The sequence below is a fragment of the Orcinus orca genome, chromosome 4, assembly GCF_937001465.1.
Source record: "Orcinus orca chromosome 4, mOrcOrc1.1, whole genome shotgun sequence".
Taxonomy (NCBI): Eukaryota; Metazoa; Chordata; class Mammalia; order Artiodactyla; family Delphinidae; genus Orcinus; species Orcinus orca.
In genome coordinates this window covers 16,851,161-16,868,669 of record NC_064562.1, presented here as the reverse complement: position 1 = coordinate 16,868,669, position 17,509 = coordinate 16,851,161, and positions in this window count along the sequence as shown.

Below are 17,509 nucleotides of genomic sequence, written 5' to 3'. Positions count from 1 at the left end.
GAGATTCTTATCTGCACCAGCAGAAATAAATGGTGAGTTTTGTGGTGGCCCTACACTGTTTCACCTTAGTCAATCTGGATCTACCTTTCCTAGTAATTCCTCACCTATATGGTTTCAGCCCATGTTGGCTTTGGGAGAAATGTGCCAGGCATTTGGAAGTCAGAAGTAAAGGCAGAAGTAAAGCTTAACCATTAAGCTCTGAAGGTCATTGCAGGGGCCAGGCAGTTTTTGCATTCATAGTTACTGTTTCACTGGCTCGCCTAATTAGCATAATGCTGTACTTGAACTCATAACTCCTCCAGGCCATTTTATAGTTTGTCTTGGGGATCCCTGTTTGTCCTTGTAAGGTGCAGTTTGTCTCTTCTCATCCAGGTCCAGCTTTCTTTTTTTTTTTTTTTTAATAAAATCTCTCTTCCCTACTAGATTACAAGTTCTTTTTTTTTTTTTTTTAAGATGTTGGGGGTAGGAGTTTATTTATTTATTTTTGCTGTGTTGGGTCTTCATTTCTGTGCAAGGGCTTTCTCTAGTTGTGGCAAGCGGGGGCCACTCTTCATCGCGGTGCACGGGCCTCTCACTATCGCGGCCTCTCTTGTTGCGGAGCACAGGCTCCAGACGCACAGTCTCAGTAGTTGTGGCTCACGGGCCCAGTTGCTCTGCGGCATGTGGGATCCTCCCAGACCAGGGCTCAAACCCATGTCCCCTGCCTTAGCAGGCAGATTCTCAACCACTGCACCACCAGGGAAGCCCCAGCTTTCATTTTTGACAGCCAGTCTGGCTGACCGATAGTAACTCTAGGGTCATCACCAGATTCAGGACAATAGACTGCTTTACCAGCTCCTACATTGTATGATCCCTGCAATACATTACTTACTCTATATCTCCCTTAGCAGTTTCTCTCCTCTGATCAAAGTCAGACAGATGAAAGCTGTAATAGAAAGAGGGTATATCCCTCAAAATTGAGAGACCCTCAGTGATGGGGGAAGAGGTTGAGGTGAATCACCAAAGAAACCAAAGAAATGCCTACCCCCAGGAAGGAGTCTGCTTTCTACCTCAGCCAAGCCCAGAAAGCAGGCAGCTTGATTGGCACTTGCCCATGACTGCAAGCACGCAGGCTTTTCATCAAGACAGAGCCTACTGGAAAAAGAGGAGTAACTATCATTTTGTCTGAAGTTGGAAACTTTGACTTTTAAAATATAGGACTGGGCATTCATTGTACTGAATTAAGACTCTGCTTTGTGACATAAAGTGACAGCAACTTGAATTAGCTACGAGTTAGCAGAAAAGCCATGGGTGCCTAAATTTTTATCCAGTGACAGGTGAAAAGTAGCCCCACTGAGCAAAGTTAAATAGACAGGGTTTTGAATTCATCCCACTACTTGTGCTTGTTCACTATTCATTGCACAAGTAAAACTTGCTTTCTTTACTTCCCAGGTGTTTGTCTGTTTACTTCCCTATATGCCTGTTGTACTTCTTCCTCTCTTCCAGTGTTTTCTTGACTTTTTTGTTTTCTGCTTTGCACTACCATCATTATCTATTTGCAAATGTCTCCCTAAGCAATTCGATTTCTAAATTCAACATCTACTTCTTTTACATTCAGTGACAAGCCAAGTTGCAGCATCGAAGACAAATTAGTAGTCAAAAGATTTGAGATTGTTTTCCCTTAGAATGAGGTGGAAATAACCATGATCCTTTCTGGAAAGCACTAGGGTATGAAGCTGTTTTCTGTCTAACCACAGCAGGTTCATAGAGAATGTGCTAATATAATATTACTCAGAACTTTTAGAGCGCACAGCCTGATAGAGCATGAGGTTTTATTTCCTCGTTAAGTTTAAATCCCAAGGAAGAATAGCCTAAGAAAATGTGTAAAAGTGTGTTTTTTTATTCACAGTAAACTAGTATGATTCAAAGCATTAGCTAAAATATTATAAAATAAATAAGAATATCAAAAAATTTCTAATATGAAAAACCACTAAATATATGCAAAGCAGCTTCATCGTTGACCTGTTTATTTGATATAAATTAATAAGCCCTGTGTGATTCCACTTCCAACTTTAATGATTGACCTATGGTGGCAATGTTGGATCTTCCTTTCAATGAAATTATTTTGAAATAGAAGTTTAAATATAGAGTAAAGCACAGAAAAATGTTAAGTGAACATGGAACATAGCTTTGAAGGGATATTTATGTTGGCTTTCTGTTCTACTCTCACTGCCCACTGTGGGCTGCCCAGTCCTGTCCTGTGGAGCAGTAATAATGGCAGAGGAATCATCTAAGCACAGGCTGTACAGATGTTCTAATTCAAGGCCAACTTGAAAAGTTACCAGTAGAGCAAGGTTCTCTAAGTTTAAATGAGCTGCCAGTGCTACCATTTGGCAGTGTCAAGTGTGCAGTAATGAACAGAAGAGAAAAGCTATTGAATAAAGGAAACAGTGGCCATATTAAATAGTAGGTACAAAAAGAGTAGGTTCAAGAGAAAATCAACAGGACAGCCATACTTGGAGAGAGAGAGAGAAGGAGAGAGAAGGAGAGGTGAGAAATAGGCAGAAACTGTAAACTACTCACACAAAATTGAGTAGGTCTAATATTACAGCAGAAATTTACTCAAGAAGAGTTAAGTTTTTTGCAGTGACAACAATGCCTATTCTCCACTCTGGTTACCCTGGCAACATGACTCCTTTCTTACAATAATGCCCTTATAATAAGAAAAACAATAGACAAAAATGATGTGAAAAGTGATTAGAGGGCCTCTCTCAATCCACCTTGGAAATGCTTGGGGGAAAAATTTGAAAGGTATTTTTTTCAAAAGAAGTGAAAGCATGAAGAAATTCACTGACTTGGGCAAAGACAAGTAGAATGTGTTATCTTCAAACATCTTTTTTGTGTGCTGCACAGTTCCACCCTTAGACCAAGGCACATAGAAACCCTTCCTGCATTGCCATATGCTGGAGGACCCACACTCTGGTCTCCTTCCAGCAGCATCTATCTGTGAGCTGAGGCATCCCTGGGCCTGTTGAGATGTGTGCATCCAGAGCCCATGCATCACCTTCTAGACCATGGTACTTGTTCCTGTGCACTGGAATTTTGTACCCAAATGGCTCCTAATCTGTGTCCACAGCCTGCCTGGGTCCTCTCTAGGGTGGATTATATATCACTGTTGTGAGTACCTCCAGGCTCAAGTGTCGGCCAAGGGGAGGTTGTTCGTGGAGACTTTGGACGGATCTGTTAGTCCCAGCTGGGGTGCGCTGCTATAGTATAAGACTGAGCCAGGGCTGGAGGAGGAGGGGGGCATACTACACGGCCACATTTAGGCACTAAATTCTGTCCTTCCAGGTAATTTTGAGGAGTGCCTTTTATAAAGGAAGAGATTTGAGCATATTTAACTCTGTTGTTTTGAGTTTAATGTAAATTTACGTATTTAGACCTATGGAATTTGAACCTTCATTTCCTCTTGTCTTGATCTTGCGAATGTCAAGGGCAGACTTGATACTTGCATGTCATAGATAATTGCACTTACATTTGTGTTGACAGTTCTTTTTTTTTTTTTCTGTAAGTGCTTTAAAGGTAAGGATGAATAGTGACCTACAGATATTATTTCTAAGTATTACTTAGAAAATCTGTAAATACAGAATTAAGATGATGCATCTTATTCTTATGAAATTGCCTTGGTTTTTCTATGCATACTCTCATCAAGGATCAGAAAAATGAACAGACCAAGAGCCAAGGGAGAAAGTATTTGCAAAGGTAGCTGCATGAATCTTTTTAAAGCTACATTAAAGAATGAAGCACATGAATTAGATTATGGATATAACTCACGCAAGGTGCAAATTTTTAAAATATTATATTATTTTGACATTAAGTCTTCAAAAGCAACTCTGAAACAAAGTGTGAGCTAATGCTTCTCAATAGACTCCTTTTGTTGGTGACTTCTTTTTATATTTTGCCTCAAAAACTACTCATATTTTAAAAATATTGTTCCCACTATTTGATCAAAGAACCAATCAATGTGAAAGCATTTTAAACTGTATTATATAAATTTAAACACTTTTATATGTTATAGTAAATAAAGCAAATAATATATGTATATATTATATAGAGTGAAACTGTACTGTATTAATATAAACATTAACCTAATTATAGTAAACATTTATGAAAATGCCTTTGAGCTCAATGTTTCATCTTACCAAGTAAGACTAAGGCACAGAAACTGAAAGGCCAAATCTATTTTTACCCTCACATTTGACTTTAATATTTGATATAATCTTCCTTGTAATTTATTTGTGTATTTATGTAATATCTACCTTTAAGAGTCAAGTTCAAAAGCATGATGCCATTCACCAAAGATAATGTTGCAGAGAGCTAAGTAACACTGCAGGACTCTGGAGATTCATGATGAGGTAGCACAGAGGAGGTCCCTGTTCCAGGGGAGCTTGCAGACTAGTTGGGGAAAGGTCATGAAGAAGCCCCATATATTAATAAACATGTATAATTTCACTTTATTCAGATAAGTGCTTTGTGAGAAAGGAAAGTGATCTATAAGAGCATCTGGTAAAGCAGTGGTTCTCAAGCTTTAGCACACATCATAAACCTCAGGGGGGGTTTGTTAAAACACAGATTACTAGGCCCTAACTCTAGAGTTCGATTTTGCACTTTTAACTGCTTCTCAGATGAAGCTGATGCTATAGGCTCTGGGACCAAACTTTGAGAAAGAGTCATAAAGAAACCTCACTACATTGGGAGATGCTTGTTCTTACCTTTGTATCTAGCATGCAAAACAACATGAGCTTAGCAAGTACTGATTTCAGTTATGTTCTTCCTGTAACATGTCCCACTTACCAGGGATTTCACTCTTCATATGACCATCTCTTCAGGAGTGATCCTGAATTTGTTAGAATGAACACAATCAATTGAGCAGAAAACCAACAAGTGGTAGTTTTATGACCAGAACTAAAAGCTGTATACTTTCTCCTTTCCTCTTTGGTTATTGTCATTTATAAAATTATGTTTTAAGTAATAGGAAGTGCAGGAAATCTTCTGTGAGAGAAAATGAAGAATGGTAATTACTGTAATGGAAGCAATAAGCAATTGCAACAGAACAAAAGGCATATAATACAAGAAAAGTGTGTTGCATAAAATGCTGTGTCAAGAAGCCATTGGTTTACAGCCTATAGTTTAGTTTAAGCTGAAGAAATTGTACAAAATAGTCATTAAATATTACATGGATTTGAAATGTCAGTATGTCAAAATATTGCAAGCTACACCAGAGTAGTTAAATGGTGGATAATTCATATTTGTAATATTTTGTTCAAGCTACCCTATTTTTGTTATCTTTAAGTAGGTACCATCCTACTCAAGCTGAAAAATTAAATATTAAATACGTAAAAAAACAAAATTTAACCATTATGCAAATATACTATTTTAAGGACTTATGACTGATCTGGTTATAATATAATTATATAGATGGAACTACAGATTAAAATTCAATGTGGTTATAATTTTATAATAGTATTTACATTATAGACATTTCATATCAATAAAATAATGAAAGATTATAACAAAAATTTTAGAGATAAAGTTGTATGTTTCAATAAATTATTCACTATTTTGCCTGTAGGCAACTACACAATCTAACAACACTGTATTTTTCAAGTAATGGAAGAAATGACCTTCATATGCATTTAAAAGAAGCTATTCCCAAATGATTCCTTTAGGCTATTAAGTTGAATCAAAGTTCTTCAGCCTGATATTTTTAAGGGTTTTACTTGCTTCTGTAAAAATCAAGTTTATTGTTCATTTGTTCATTTAAGCCTGAAAAGCAACTCTGAAAAAGAGTGACGTAATGCTTCTCAAGCATGGTTTTGCTCAAAGGATATTGACCTTAGCAATAAATTGAAAGTATTAGAGATGAGTTAGCTGGAAATTAATGATAGATTGACTTATGATCACGTGTCTCACCAAAAATATGTATCAAAATATAAATATACCAATACAGGATGGGCCATAATTAATACCATTCATATCTATAGTGGATAACTAAATAAAAGCAAACTTGGAAATAATTTCTGTGCTTTTGGTACAATTTCTTTTTCCTGTTATAAAATTTTGCAGAAAAAATGGCTGAACTAGTGCAGACCTTCTAATTCTGGTTTGATTAATTTGCCTTTTCTATATAACCATGACTTGGGGTAGTTGGGGTGGAATACAATTAGAAATCATGGGAGTTAAATTATGATGAATTTTAATGTAAGTAAATGTCCTAAAAGAATTAGCAGAACTTATCAATATTATCAAAATGGTGGTTACAAGATTCAGCTACGTCACCATCTCCAGGAAATTGTTTCTTGACCCAATCTGTTGGAGTCAAAGTGGGTTACATATCCCTTCTCTATTCATTAGCAGCCAGTGCTTGACTCTGCTGTGGTCTAGCTTACCACATGTTAATGCTCGTTCACTTATCTGTCTGCTCCTTTGAACTGTGAACTCCTTAGAGAAATTGATTGTGTCTTATTCATTTTTCCTCTTTTTTATTTTAATTTTTTATTAAGACTTTATATTTTTAGAGCAGCTTCAGGTTCAAAACAAAACTGAGAGGAAGATACAGAGATTTCCCATTTACTCCCTGCCCATATGCATGCATAGCCTCCCTCATTATCAGCGTCACTCACCAGGATGATATATTTGGATGAACCTACGTCAATGCATCATAATCATCAAAATCCCTAATTTACATTATGGTTCACTCTTACTGTTTTACATTTTATATGGGTTTGGACAAATGTATCATCATTATGGTACCATACACAATATTTTAACTGCCTTAAAAATCCTCTGTATTCTGCCTATTCATCTCCCTTCTGCCCATACCCCAGTCCCCTGGAAAGCACTGATCTTACCTTTTTATTGTCTCTATAGTTTTGCCTTAACTAGAATGTCATATAGTTACTGTACTGTATATATAGTTACTGTACATATACAGTTACTGTACTGTACATATAGTTCTGTATGTACTGTATAATTATACAGTACATAGTATTTTCAGATTGACTTCTTTCATTTAGTAATATGAATTTAAAGTTCTTTCATCATTTCATGGCTTGGTAGCTTATTCTTTTTAGTGCTGAATAACATTCCATTGTCTGGATGTACCACAGTTTATTTATCCATTCACCTGCTGAAGGACGTCTTGGCTGCTTCCAAGTTTTGGCAGTTATGAATAAAGCTGCTATAAACATCCATGTGTAGGTTTTTGTGTGGACATAAGTTTTCAACTCCTTTGGGTAAATACCAAGGAGCACAATTGCTGGATCATATGGCAAGAATATGTTTAGTTTTGGAAGACTGCCAAACTGTCTTCCAAAGTGGCTGTACTATTTTGCACTCCCACCAGAAATGAATGATAGTACTGTTGCTTCATCTCTTCAGCAGTACTTGGTGTTGTCAGTGTTTTAGATTTGGGGCCATTCTAAAAGGTGTGTAGTGGTATCTCATTGTTGTTTTAATTTGTCTTTCCCTGGTGACACATAATGTGGAGTATCTTTTCACATACTTATTTGAAGACTTGTCTGTTAAAGTCTTTGGCCCATTTTTATATCAGGGTATTTATTTTCTTATTATTGAGTTTTAAGTGTTCTTTTTGGATAACAGACATTTATCAGATATGTCTTTTGTAAATATTTTCTCCCCATCTGTAGATGGTCTTATTCTCTTGACAGTGTCTTTCATGAAGCAGAAGTTTTAATTTTAATGAAGTCTAGCTTATTGATTATTTCATTCATGGATCATGCTCTTGGTGGTGTATCTAAAAAGTCATCACCCAAAAAAAAAAAAAGTCATCACCATACACAAGGGCATCTAGATTTTCTCCTGTGTTACCTTCTAGGAGTTTTATTATTTTGCATTTTACATTTAGGTCTGTGATCAATTTTGAGTTAATTTTTGTGAAGGATGTAAGTTCCATGTCTAGATTCTTTTTTTTTTTTTTTTGCCTGTGAATGTCCCATTGTTCCAGCACCATTTATCAAAAAGATTATCTTTGCTCCATTGTATTGCCTTTGCTCCTTTGTCAAGGATCAGCTGACTATATTTATGTGAGGTTCTATTCATTTTTATAACTCAACACTCAGCACAGTGCCTGGCACAGGATGAGTTTTCACTGTGTTTTTATTCAGCGAATGTGTGCGTGAATGAATGAATCTTGGTTTGGATATGATGTTTTATGCATTCAATTTCTAAATTTTTTTTAAAGCAGTTGACAAAAATGTACACTAAGGTCAAAGTAAATGACTGATCATTTTGAAAGACAAATGATTAGAATAATGTTAGTAAGCAAACCAAACAATAGAAATTTTTAATTGCTAATTCTAGGTTAATGTTTAGTTCTTAGCATTTTATTGGCTGCTTTTAAAAAAGGAAGGTTGTTAAAACTATGTAACATTCTGGAAAACTATGGAGATAGTAAAATTATGGGTGGTTGCCATGTGTTGGGTGGGGGGTAGGAATGAAAAGGCGGAACCCAGAGGATTTTTAGAGAAGTTAAAATACTCTGTATTATAATATAATGATGGATTCATGTCATTATACATTTGTCCAAATCCAGAGAATACACAACACCAAAAATGAACTGCAGTGTAAACTATGGACTTTGGGCGATTATGACATATCAGTGGCAACAAATGTGCCCCTCTGGTGGGGAAATGTTGATAATGGTTGGGGGGAGCTATTTATGTGTGTGGTCAGGGGCTATAAGGGAAACCTCTTATAGCCTCTGACCAAAGTGTTAATTTGGTTTTTTCAAAAGTAAATTTTAAAAAGTGAATTAAGGGGACTTCCTGGGTGTCCAGTGGTTAAGACTCCGCACTACCACTACAGGGGGCATGGGTTTGATCCTTGGTCAGGGAACTAAGATCCTGCATGCCGCAGGACATGGCCAAAAAAGAAAAAAAAAAAGAAAAGGGAAGGTTGTTGATAAGAGTGAACTCTATGATAAGTTACCAACAAAAGTGCTAATTTGAAGAAAAATACAAAGTTAGTAGCCAAATAAAATAACAGAACTCTTATTATGTTGTTAGTTCTAGGTAAAGACTGAGCTCTAAGATTCTCAGAAACTAAAGTGAAGGGAGAAACATAATCTTAAGATTCAAAGTAATCATAAAATAAAAATTTTTCTGATACTTCAAAATTAAAATTCTGGATAAAATTTTCCCTGATGCCTCTTGAAGGGACCACTATGTGATGTAATAGACAGTATCCTTTAAAAATCCATGAAATTATTATAAAGGCAGACTTTATACGATGGCTCCTACAGCATTAATCAATCCATGCTGAGCACCATGCCATAGGGAAGTCCAATAAAAGCAATTGTTCAAGATGTTGAAACACTGAGATCCAAATGCAATCCTCAGAGAGTCTGGCTCCCTATAAAGTACTATTCTCAACATTAGAAGGGTGATATATGATCCAACACATCCTCCAAGAGCAACCCTATTCATAGCAACCATGTTTTTTTGTTCCTTTTTATTTTTCCTAATGTTGAGGAACAAAGAGTATGAGACTATATAGTCTGTAGAAATCTAGAGACCCAGTAGTCATTCTGTTGATTAAAGATAGGCCCATATGCTTTATAATCATCTAAGGTTAGTTGACATCTGAAAAGGAAATAGATTTCAAAACCTGGAATTTTGTCTAAAGTTGCTAACCCATATTTGCATGAGGATAGCAAGAGGAAAAATTCAGGACCTGGCATTTCCTTGACAAATAATTCTGCATCTGTTCCAACATGAAAATGAGTGAGGGCTTAAAGACTTATTCCACACTAGATGGTCTCAATAATTTTATCCTGAACCATTTTCATAACATATTATCACTCACCAGGGCCCATAAAACATTTCATTTTAAGCAATTTGACTTCCCGGTGAAGGATCAAAAGCTAAATTAGTTGTAAAATATACCCTGAGGTAACTAAACATGTTAGCGTGCTGGATACAGTTGTTGGATATAAACCAATTAGACACTGGAGAATATATATCAAAAACTGATTTCAGTTTTAGAGTGAGTTGATACTAAGTCATTCATTGTGACAGCAAGTGTGAGCTACTAGATCAAGATAAAGTTTTATCACCAACATGGTGCAGAATGCATATTGTTTGGTTGTCTAGAGTAGTGGCAACGGTTCATTCAGTTTTTCTAAGAGACATGTTAAGTCATTAATCCAAAGTTAGAGAGAAGGAATGTTAAAAACTCTGACATTGAGAAATTGGGATTGTTAGGTTTTTTAGCATCATATCTCTAGCAGTTTCATGGGGAATAAAATTATGTGTCCATATATTACACTCAATTACCTTGTGTGCATTATATTAAATAGGATTCAATATGCTACTTGAAGATGAAAGTTATATGTGCAAAGGTTTAATGGTATAAATCACTTGAAGTATACAAATTCAGACAAAATTTAGCATAATCTATTTTTTGCTGTTTTTCAACTATCCATATCCTTAGTAGATGTTTGTATTTTGTCATATCTCAGCAGAAGAAAAACAAATATATCCGTATGATTGAATCTTAGAAGAAATATGAGGAATAAAATATTTAAATTGTATTTTTATAATTTAAAGAAAAAATAATTTGTTCTTGCAATTCAAATTCTTTTAGAATAAGAACATTTTTCTAGATAACACAAGTTACTTACTTATGACTCTTTGATAACTTAGAACATATAACATTCAAAAAAAAGAATCAAGAAAGATTAGACTAGGAGCATCTTTTGCAATAAACTTAACAAACCATAACAACTTGCCAGATATCATTCCTCATAAAGGAATATTTGGAGAGCTAAAGTTGTATAATACAGGCATAGAATTATCCATCTTATGTTGATGATGTAGAAAATACTTGAAATAGCTCATCATTTTCCAATCTGTTATACATTAATCCTGGGCATCTATATGTAGCCAATGAATTTAACTTAAGGAGATTGGTGCCAAGACAGTCTGTACTGAATAATATCCTGACTGGACTACATTCCAGACTTAGTAGAATGAGGAGAAGTAGGTAAATGGAAAGCAGCATCTGCTCTGTCTCCTATATGAAGGTGGTGTAACAGAGGCTTCCATAAGAATGATAATATTACGGAAGCATTTAAACATAATTGGATTGCTTTCAGTACAATTACCCTTGTAAATGTGCTTTGAGTCTTCCCATGACCTTCTGTATCTAATTGGCAAAATTTAGTAGGAGGGTAGAAAAGCAATAAATACAGGATGTTCATTTCAGGGTTTCAGCAGCATAATTGCTACTTATTAATAATAAGTTTTGCTTTTCTTTATCATTTTTGGACCTCATTTTTGAGTTTCAGAAATAGTCTTATAGTATTTATAATATTTATGCATACATTTATACATATATAATATGCATATTTTATTTTATTATCACTGAATAACACATTGAATTAATTTGTACTTAAAGAAATCAGTATTATTTCTGTATCACTTGTCTCTGAAAAGCTTAGAGTTTTCCATTAAACTGATACACAGATAATCTAAGATTCTGGTGTTAAGCTATTTAAGAGACCTAACAGCAGAGCATGGCAGGAAATAAATACATCAATAAGGGCTTATACGTATGTGTGTTCAAATAAGTATATTTTACTTATGTCCTAACTTTTATTGTAATATTTTTGATGCCCACACCACATACCTTTTACATGAAAATTCAGATTAGAAAGATTTGGTTGAATTATATGTCAGATATTAGATAGAGATTCATGTGAAAACTCACCAAATAGTCAAATTACAGTCTCTTGAATGTTAAATTAAAAGTGAGAAGATAATTTATATAGCAAAATTGATCACTTTTTTAAAGATACATGTAGTTTATAACAGTTACATGTAGTTAAAATTACTCTGGGAACCAATGACAAATAGTTATCTATGTAAAATGCCTGGTAGATATACTTTTAACATTTGTTATCCTTCTCTGTACTGAAGAAAAATTTCTTACAGATTCATATTCAACCAGAACTATAATATTTATTACTGTTAATCCATGCTAAAGCACACCATTCTTCCTCTGCTTTGTTGATGCTTCTGGGAACTTTCTTTAACTTTTGAAGTCATCTTATACTCAATAATCCTTTTAATAGAAATTCTAGGATTCTTTTTCAACCTCAATTTCATTCTTACAGTTAGTGCTTTCAGTACTTACACAGGCACAATGCTCATGCAAGGATGAATTTGATGTCATTATAGTCATTAGAAAGTATTGAATTCAGACACAGTCACAATGTCAATTACAAGCATAGTTAGAAATAGGATATGGATAGAAAACTGAGGATGCATATAAATAAATAGCCAGCCATTCTTTGTGTAATATTCCAAACATAAACACTAAGAAACTGTAGATTAAAGTCATCATGCTGAGCTATAGCTCCATTTCTTTTCTGCTTATATGTTAAAATATCTATATGGTTTTCTGTTATATGCTTCAAAATAGTGACCACTGGGAGATGTGATATATTAGCTAACAAATGACTAGCATAGAGGATCTTAATGTGTTGTGAGTAGAATAATACTGCATATTGTATAACTTTGTGGCAGTAACATTATGCATGTACCGTAAGATCCACTTATAGAAAATAGAGATATAGTGATTTTTTAGTTTTAGTGAAGTAGAAATTCCTGCAGTGCATTAGAATATGCAAATTTGAATTATACTTGAGTGAACTCCCACTTAGAGTCAGGTTGTCTGCCAAGAACAAAAAAGCATTTGTAATACAATGGTTTCCCAAGATTTTAAAGAATGATCTGATACTTTTGTTTTTTTTAATAAAATGAAAGCTCAGTTTTTTTTTTTACTTGTTCAGGCATGGACAAGCTGAACTACTTTGAATTTTGTCATCTATGAACTATTGTCTACTGAGTCAGTGATTTATCTGAGCTTCATTTCTTCAACAAATGACAGCAATAATGACAGTAAAGTACTGTTATTATAAAAGCAATTAACAATACTGGGTTTAGGAAAAAAATGAAAATGTTTTTGAAACATTAATTTTTATCTTGAATCCCTTATGCTGGACAGAAGATGCCACAAAACAAAGCCATTTCAAGAAAAACTACCTTGATTAAAAAAAGAAGGTAGAAAAGTGGAGAGAAAAAAATGGAAATTTCTGAACTCTGTCTTTCTATATAACAAGTCAATGTGACATTAGTACTGCATTACAGTATGAAGGTACAGAAATAATAGAGAATAGGGGTTCTTTATTGTCATAAAACTATTTTAACAATTTGTATGAGTTATTTGCTCCTTGCTCTACAAGAAGATACTAAGTTGATATGTATGATTTTATATTATAAATCATATTCTATAAATCCAAGAAGTTACTTTGTTAATATCTAGAAGTTATTAAAATAGCATAATATAAATAAATAAATAATTTAAAAATAGCATAATACATTCAGAGGCAGAATGTTGCTAACAAGGTGCTATTGTAAAAGCAAATATTTTCTTTTGAGAATCATGTATCTATCTGTTCTAGTAATAGCGTATATATCTGTCTGGATAGTCTAGGTTATGCTGTGACAACAAACAGTCCAAAAATCTCCACAAAAATTTATTTTTTCCATGTTTCATGTCCATTAGTGTTGACTGGGGCCCTGTGGCATGTTGTCCTCAATCTTGAACCCATGCCAACAGACCATCCATCAACTAAGACTGTCACTTTGATAGAAAAGAATTTGGTGTATCATACTGGCTTATAAAGCTCTGCTGTCAGGTAACACACGTTGGAAAAAACAAGTCATATGGCCACGCCTCATTTTAGTGTGATGAGGGGATTACAACTTACTAAGTTCCAAGGGCAGAATTAGTAATGCTTGGTTTTTGTGTTAATGACTAACATAGGAGTACTAAGAAATCATATTTGACCAGCAAAATCTATTACTGTATAAGGCTGGTTATTAGAAGATGACAGGCTAAAATAAACTACATTACTATACACTCTGGGCTTAACCCAAAACAAACCAAAATATATCATTATTATTAAAAAGTAAGTTAATAAGTGTTTTAGAAGGATCACAAAATAACATAATTTTTCTATTGAAAGTTATAATGTTTTTATTCTTTTGGAAAAAAAAGGTGAAAGGGAAAAACGTAATAACTGTGGTTAGGTTCACCATTAACTTCCTTTTGGTTTAAAAATGTATTACTAATGGCATTATTCTGGAAAGTATGACAAAGCCAGAAAAAGATTTTTTTTTATTATTTTAATAATTAAGAGGAAGTATTATTAAGAGAGTGGGTTGCCTGGAGCCAGCTTACCCATGTTTGATTTCCAGTTTTATCATTTACTGGCTGTGTAACTTTGGACAAGATATCTCAACAGTTTATGCCTTTGCTTTTTCATCTATAAACTTAGCATCATAAATAACTCAAAGAATTTTTAAGAGGATTAAATGAGTTAATACACAAAGGGCCCTTAGGTCACTACCTATTACATTATAAGGACTCAGTGGAGATTAGTCAGTTATGTTACAGTCCTCTCTCCCTCTACTTAAAATAAAGCAGCTGAGCCAAAAATGATTTTAGACTCTACCCTTATCCCTTACCATGTCACCATACCTCTAACATGTTTGAGGAAGAAATAAGGCAGTGAGACAAAAGCAAGTTTCTAATGTGCAAGGCTTGAGGCTGATGGAACAACAAAGATGCTTCTGAAGAAGGTGTGTGTGTTTGTGTATGTTTGGGGCATGGGTTGGGAGTTTGCAGCCCCTTATAGTAAGGCATATCCATCTCTAGTGGGGTGGCACAGTCAGTGCCCATCTGATCTGATTTTTCATATAGTATTTTGAAGTGCAGTTTGTTATCCGAATTCCCTGACTTCTCTCTGTAATGTTTAGAAAGGCACATAAAAAAGGAAAAGCTAAGTGATGTGGAGTGGGGGGAAGGGTGAGTGGGTCATATACATACTGGGAACAGAGATAGAAAATACCTGGTTTATAATCAGTTGTGGCACATCTATTTCCAGCTTTTTTCCACAAATTCTGCCCTCCTCCCAATATGTCTTTTTTTTTTTGCGGTACGCGGGCCTCTCACTGTTGTGGCCTCTCCCGGAGCACAGGCTCCGGACGTGCAGGCTCAGCAGCCATGGCTCACGGGCCCAGCCACTCCGTGGCATGTGGGATCTTCCCGGACCGGGGCACGAACCCCTGTCCCCTGCATCGGCAGGCGGACTCTCAACCACTGAGCCACCAGGGAAGCCCTATTTTCTTTTTATATGTAATTAGTTTTGTGTCCAACTTGGTTAAAATAAGTAGGTCGCCTAGAAATAATTTATGTAAACTAATTTAAACATATTTTTACAATAAGAACTTTATAAAATTGTTCCTTATGTAAAAACTTACATGTTACCTTACATTTAATTATATAAACTCTAAAGACATTTTTTGACATTCATTGTATGATACACATTCAGAAATGTGTATGAAAGTGATATGTACCTCTGTATGTGTTTCACAATCACCCAGGTCAAAATCCACCATATTATTAATACTCCACAACATTGTAAATCAACTATACACCAATAAAAATTGTAAAAAAATAAGTTTTGCCAACGTTATAAAGAAATTGGAACCATTATACCCTACTCATGGGAATATAAATGGTGCTGACAACATGAAAAATAGTTTGTCAACTCCTCCAAAAGTAAATATAGAGTTACCAGCAATTCTATTCCTCGGTATATACCAAGAAAATTTTTAAAATATGTTCATGCAAGAACTTAAGCCCAAATGTTCACATCAACATTAATGATAACCAAAAAGTAGAAACAGTCCAAATGTCTATCACTGGTGAATGTATAAACGAATTGAGGTCTATCCATACAATGGAGTATTATTCAGCCGTAAAAAGGAATAAAGTACTGATACACATTACAACATGGATGAACCTTGAAAACATTCTAAGTGAAAGAATCCAGGTACAAAAGATTCCATTTACATGAAATATTCAGAATAGGCAAACCCGTAGAGACAAAAAGTAGATTGATGTTTGCCAGGGGCTACATTGTGGCAGGAATGGGAAGTGACTGCTAATGAGTTTGGAGTTTCTTTTAGGGATGATGATGATATTTTAAAATTAGATATTGGTGATGGTTGCACAATTCTGTCAATCTACTAAAAATGCTGAATTGCACACTTTGAAGAATGAATTTTATGTTATATAAATTATATCTCCAAAAAACTGATATAAAAAACCTGGAATGTAAAATTTAACCCAGGGGATGTTCTCTACATATTAAACAACTTATATATGTAAAATAACTACCATGCCTGGCAGCAAGAAAGTATTCAGTATATAGGTACTATTATTATATCATTACATTAATAATATCTGAGGGCTCTAAAAGTCTTGACATTAACAAATGCATCTGCCTTTTCGAAAATGGTACACTTATTAGCTTAACAGAAGGGATACCATCTGTTTTTATTTTCTTTGTAATTTTCTTTACTTATGGCCTGGATAAAAAGATCAAGCAGATGCTTATTGGTATGTGGCGCCACGTAAAGTTTTGTTTTTCACCAATCATTCTAATTTTAGAGATTCACAAAAGCGTAGTAAGTAAAACTGCAAAAATAACATTTTCAGATAATATTATGTAAAATTATTGTTCAGATTCTGTTTATTTTTTTTTAACATCTTGATTAGAGTATAATGCTTTACTAGAGTAAAGCATTTACTAGAGTATAATGCTTTAGAGTATAACACACAATGGTGTGTTAGTTTCTGCTGTATAACAAAGTGAATCAGATATATGTGTACATATACCCCATATCTCCTCCATCTTGCAACTCCCTCCCACCCTCCCTGTCCCACCCCTCTAGGTGGACAAAAAGCACGGAGCTGATCTCCCTGTGCTATGCAGCTGTTTCCTACTAGCTATCTGTTTTACATGTGGTAGTGTATATATGTCCATGCCACGCTCTCACTTTGTCCCAGGTTACCCTTCCCACTCCCCATGTCCTCAAGTCCATTCTCTTCGTCTGTGTCTTTATTCCTGTCCTGCCCCTACGTTCTTCAAGCCATTTTTTTAGATTCCATATATATGTGTTAGCATATGGTATTTGTTTTTCTCTTTCTGACTTACTTCACTCTGTATGACAGTTTCTAGGTCCATCCACCTCACTACAAATAACTCAGTTTTGTTTCTTTTTATGGCTGAGTAATATTCCATTGTCTATACGTGCCACATCTTCTTTATCCGTTCATCTGTCGATGGACACTTAGGTTGCTTCCATGTCCTGGCTATTGTAAATAGATCTGCAGTGAACATTGTGGTACATGACTCCTTTTGAACTATGGTTCTCTCAGGTTAACATTTTAAATAGAATATTAAGTTGAATAGATCCATTAAACTGTAGTGTTTAATGCAACTTAAAGTAAATGCTTCATTGTTTTCAGTTTTTTCCTTTCATGATATGTTTTTATCCATTTTTTAAATTTATTTATACTCACTTTGTTGAAC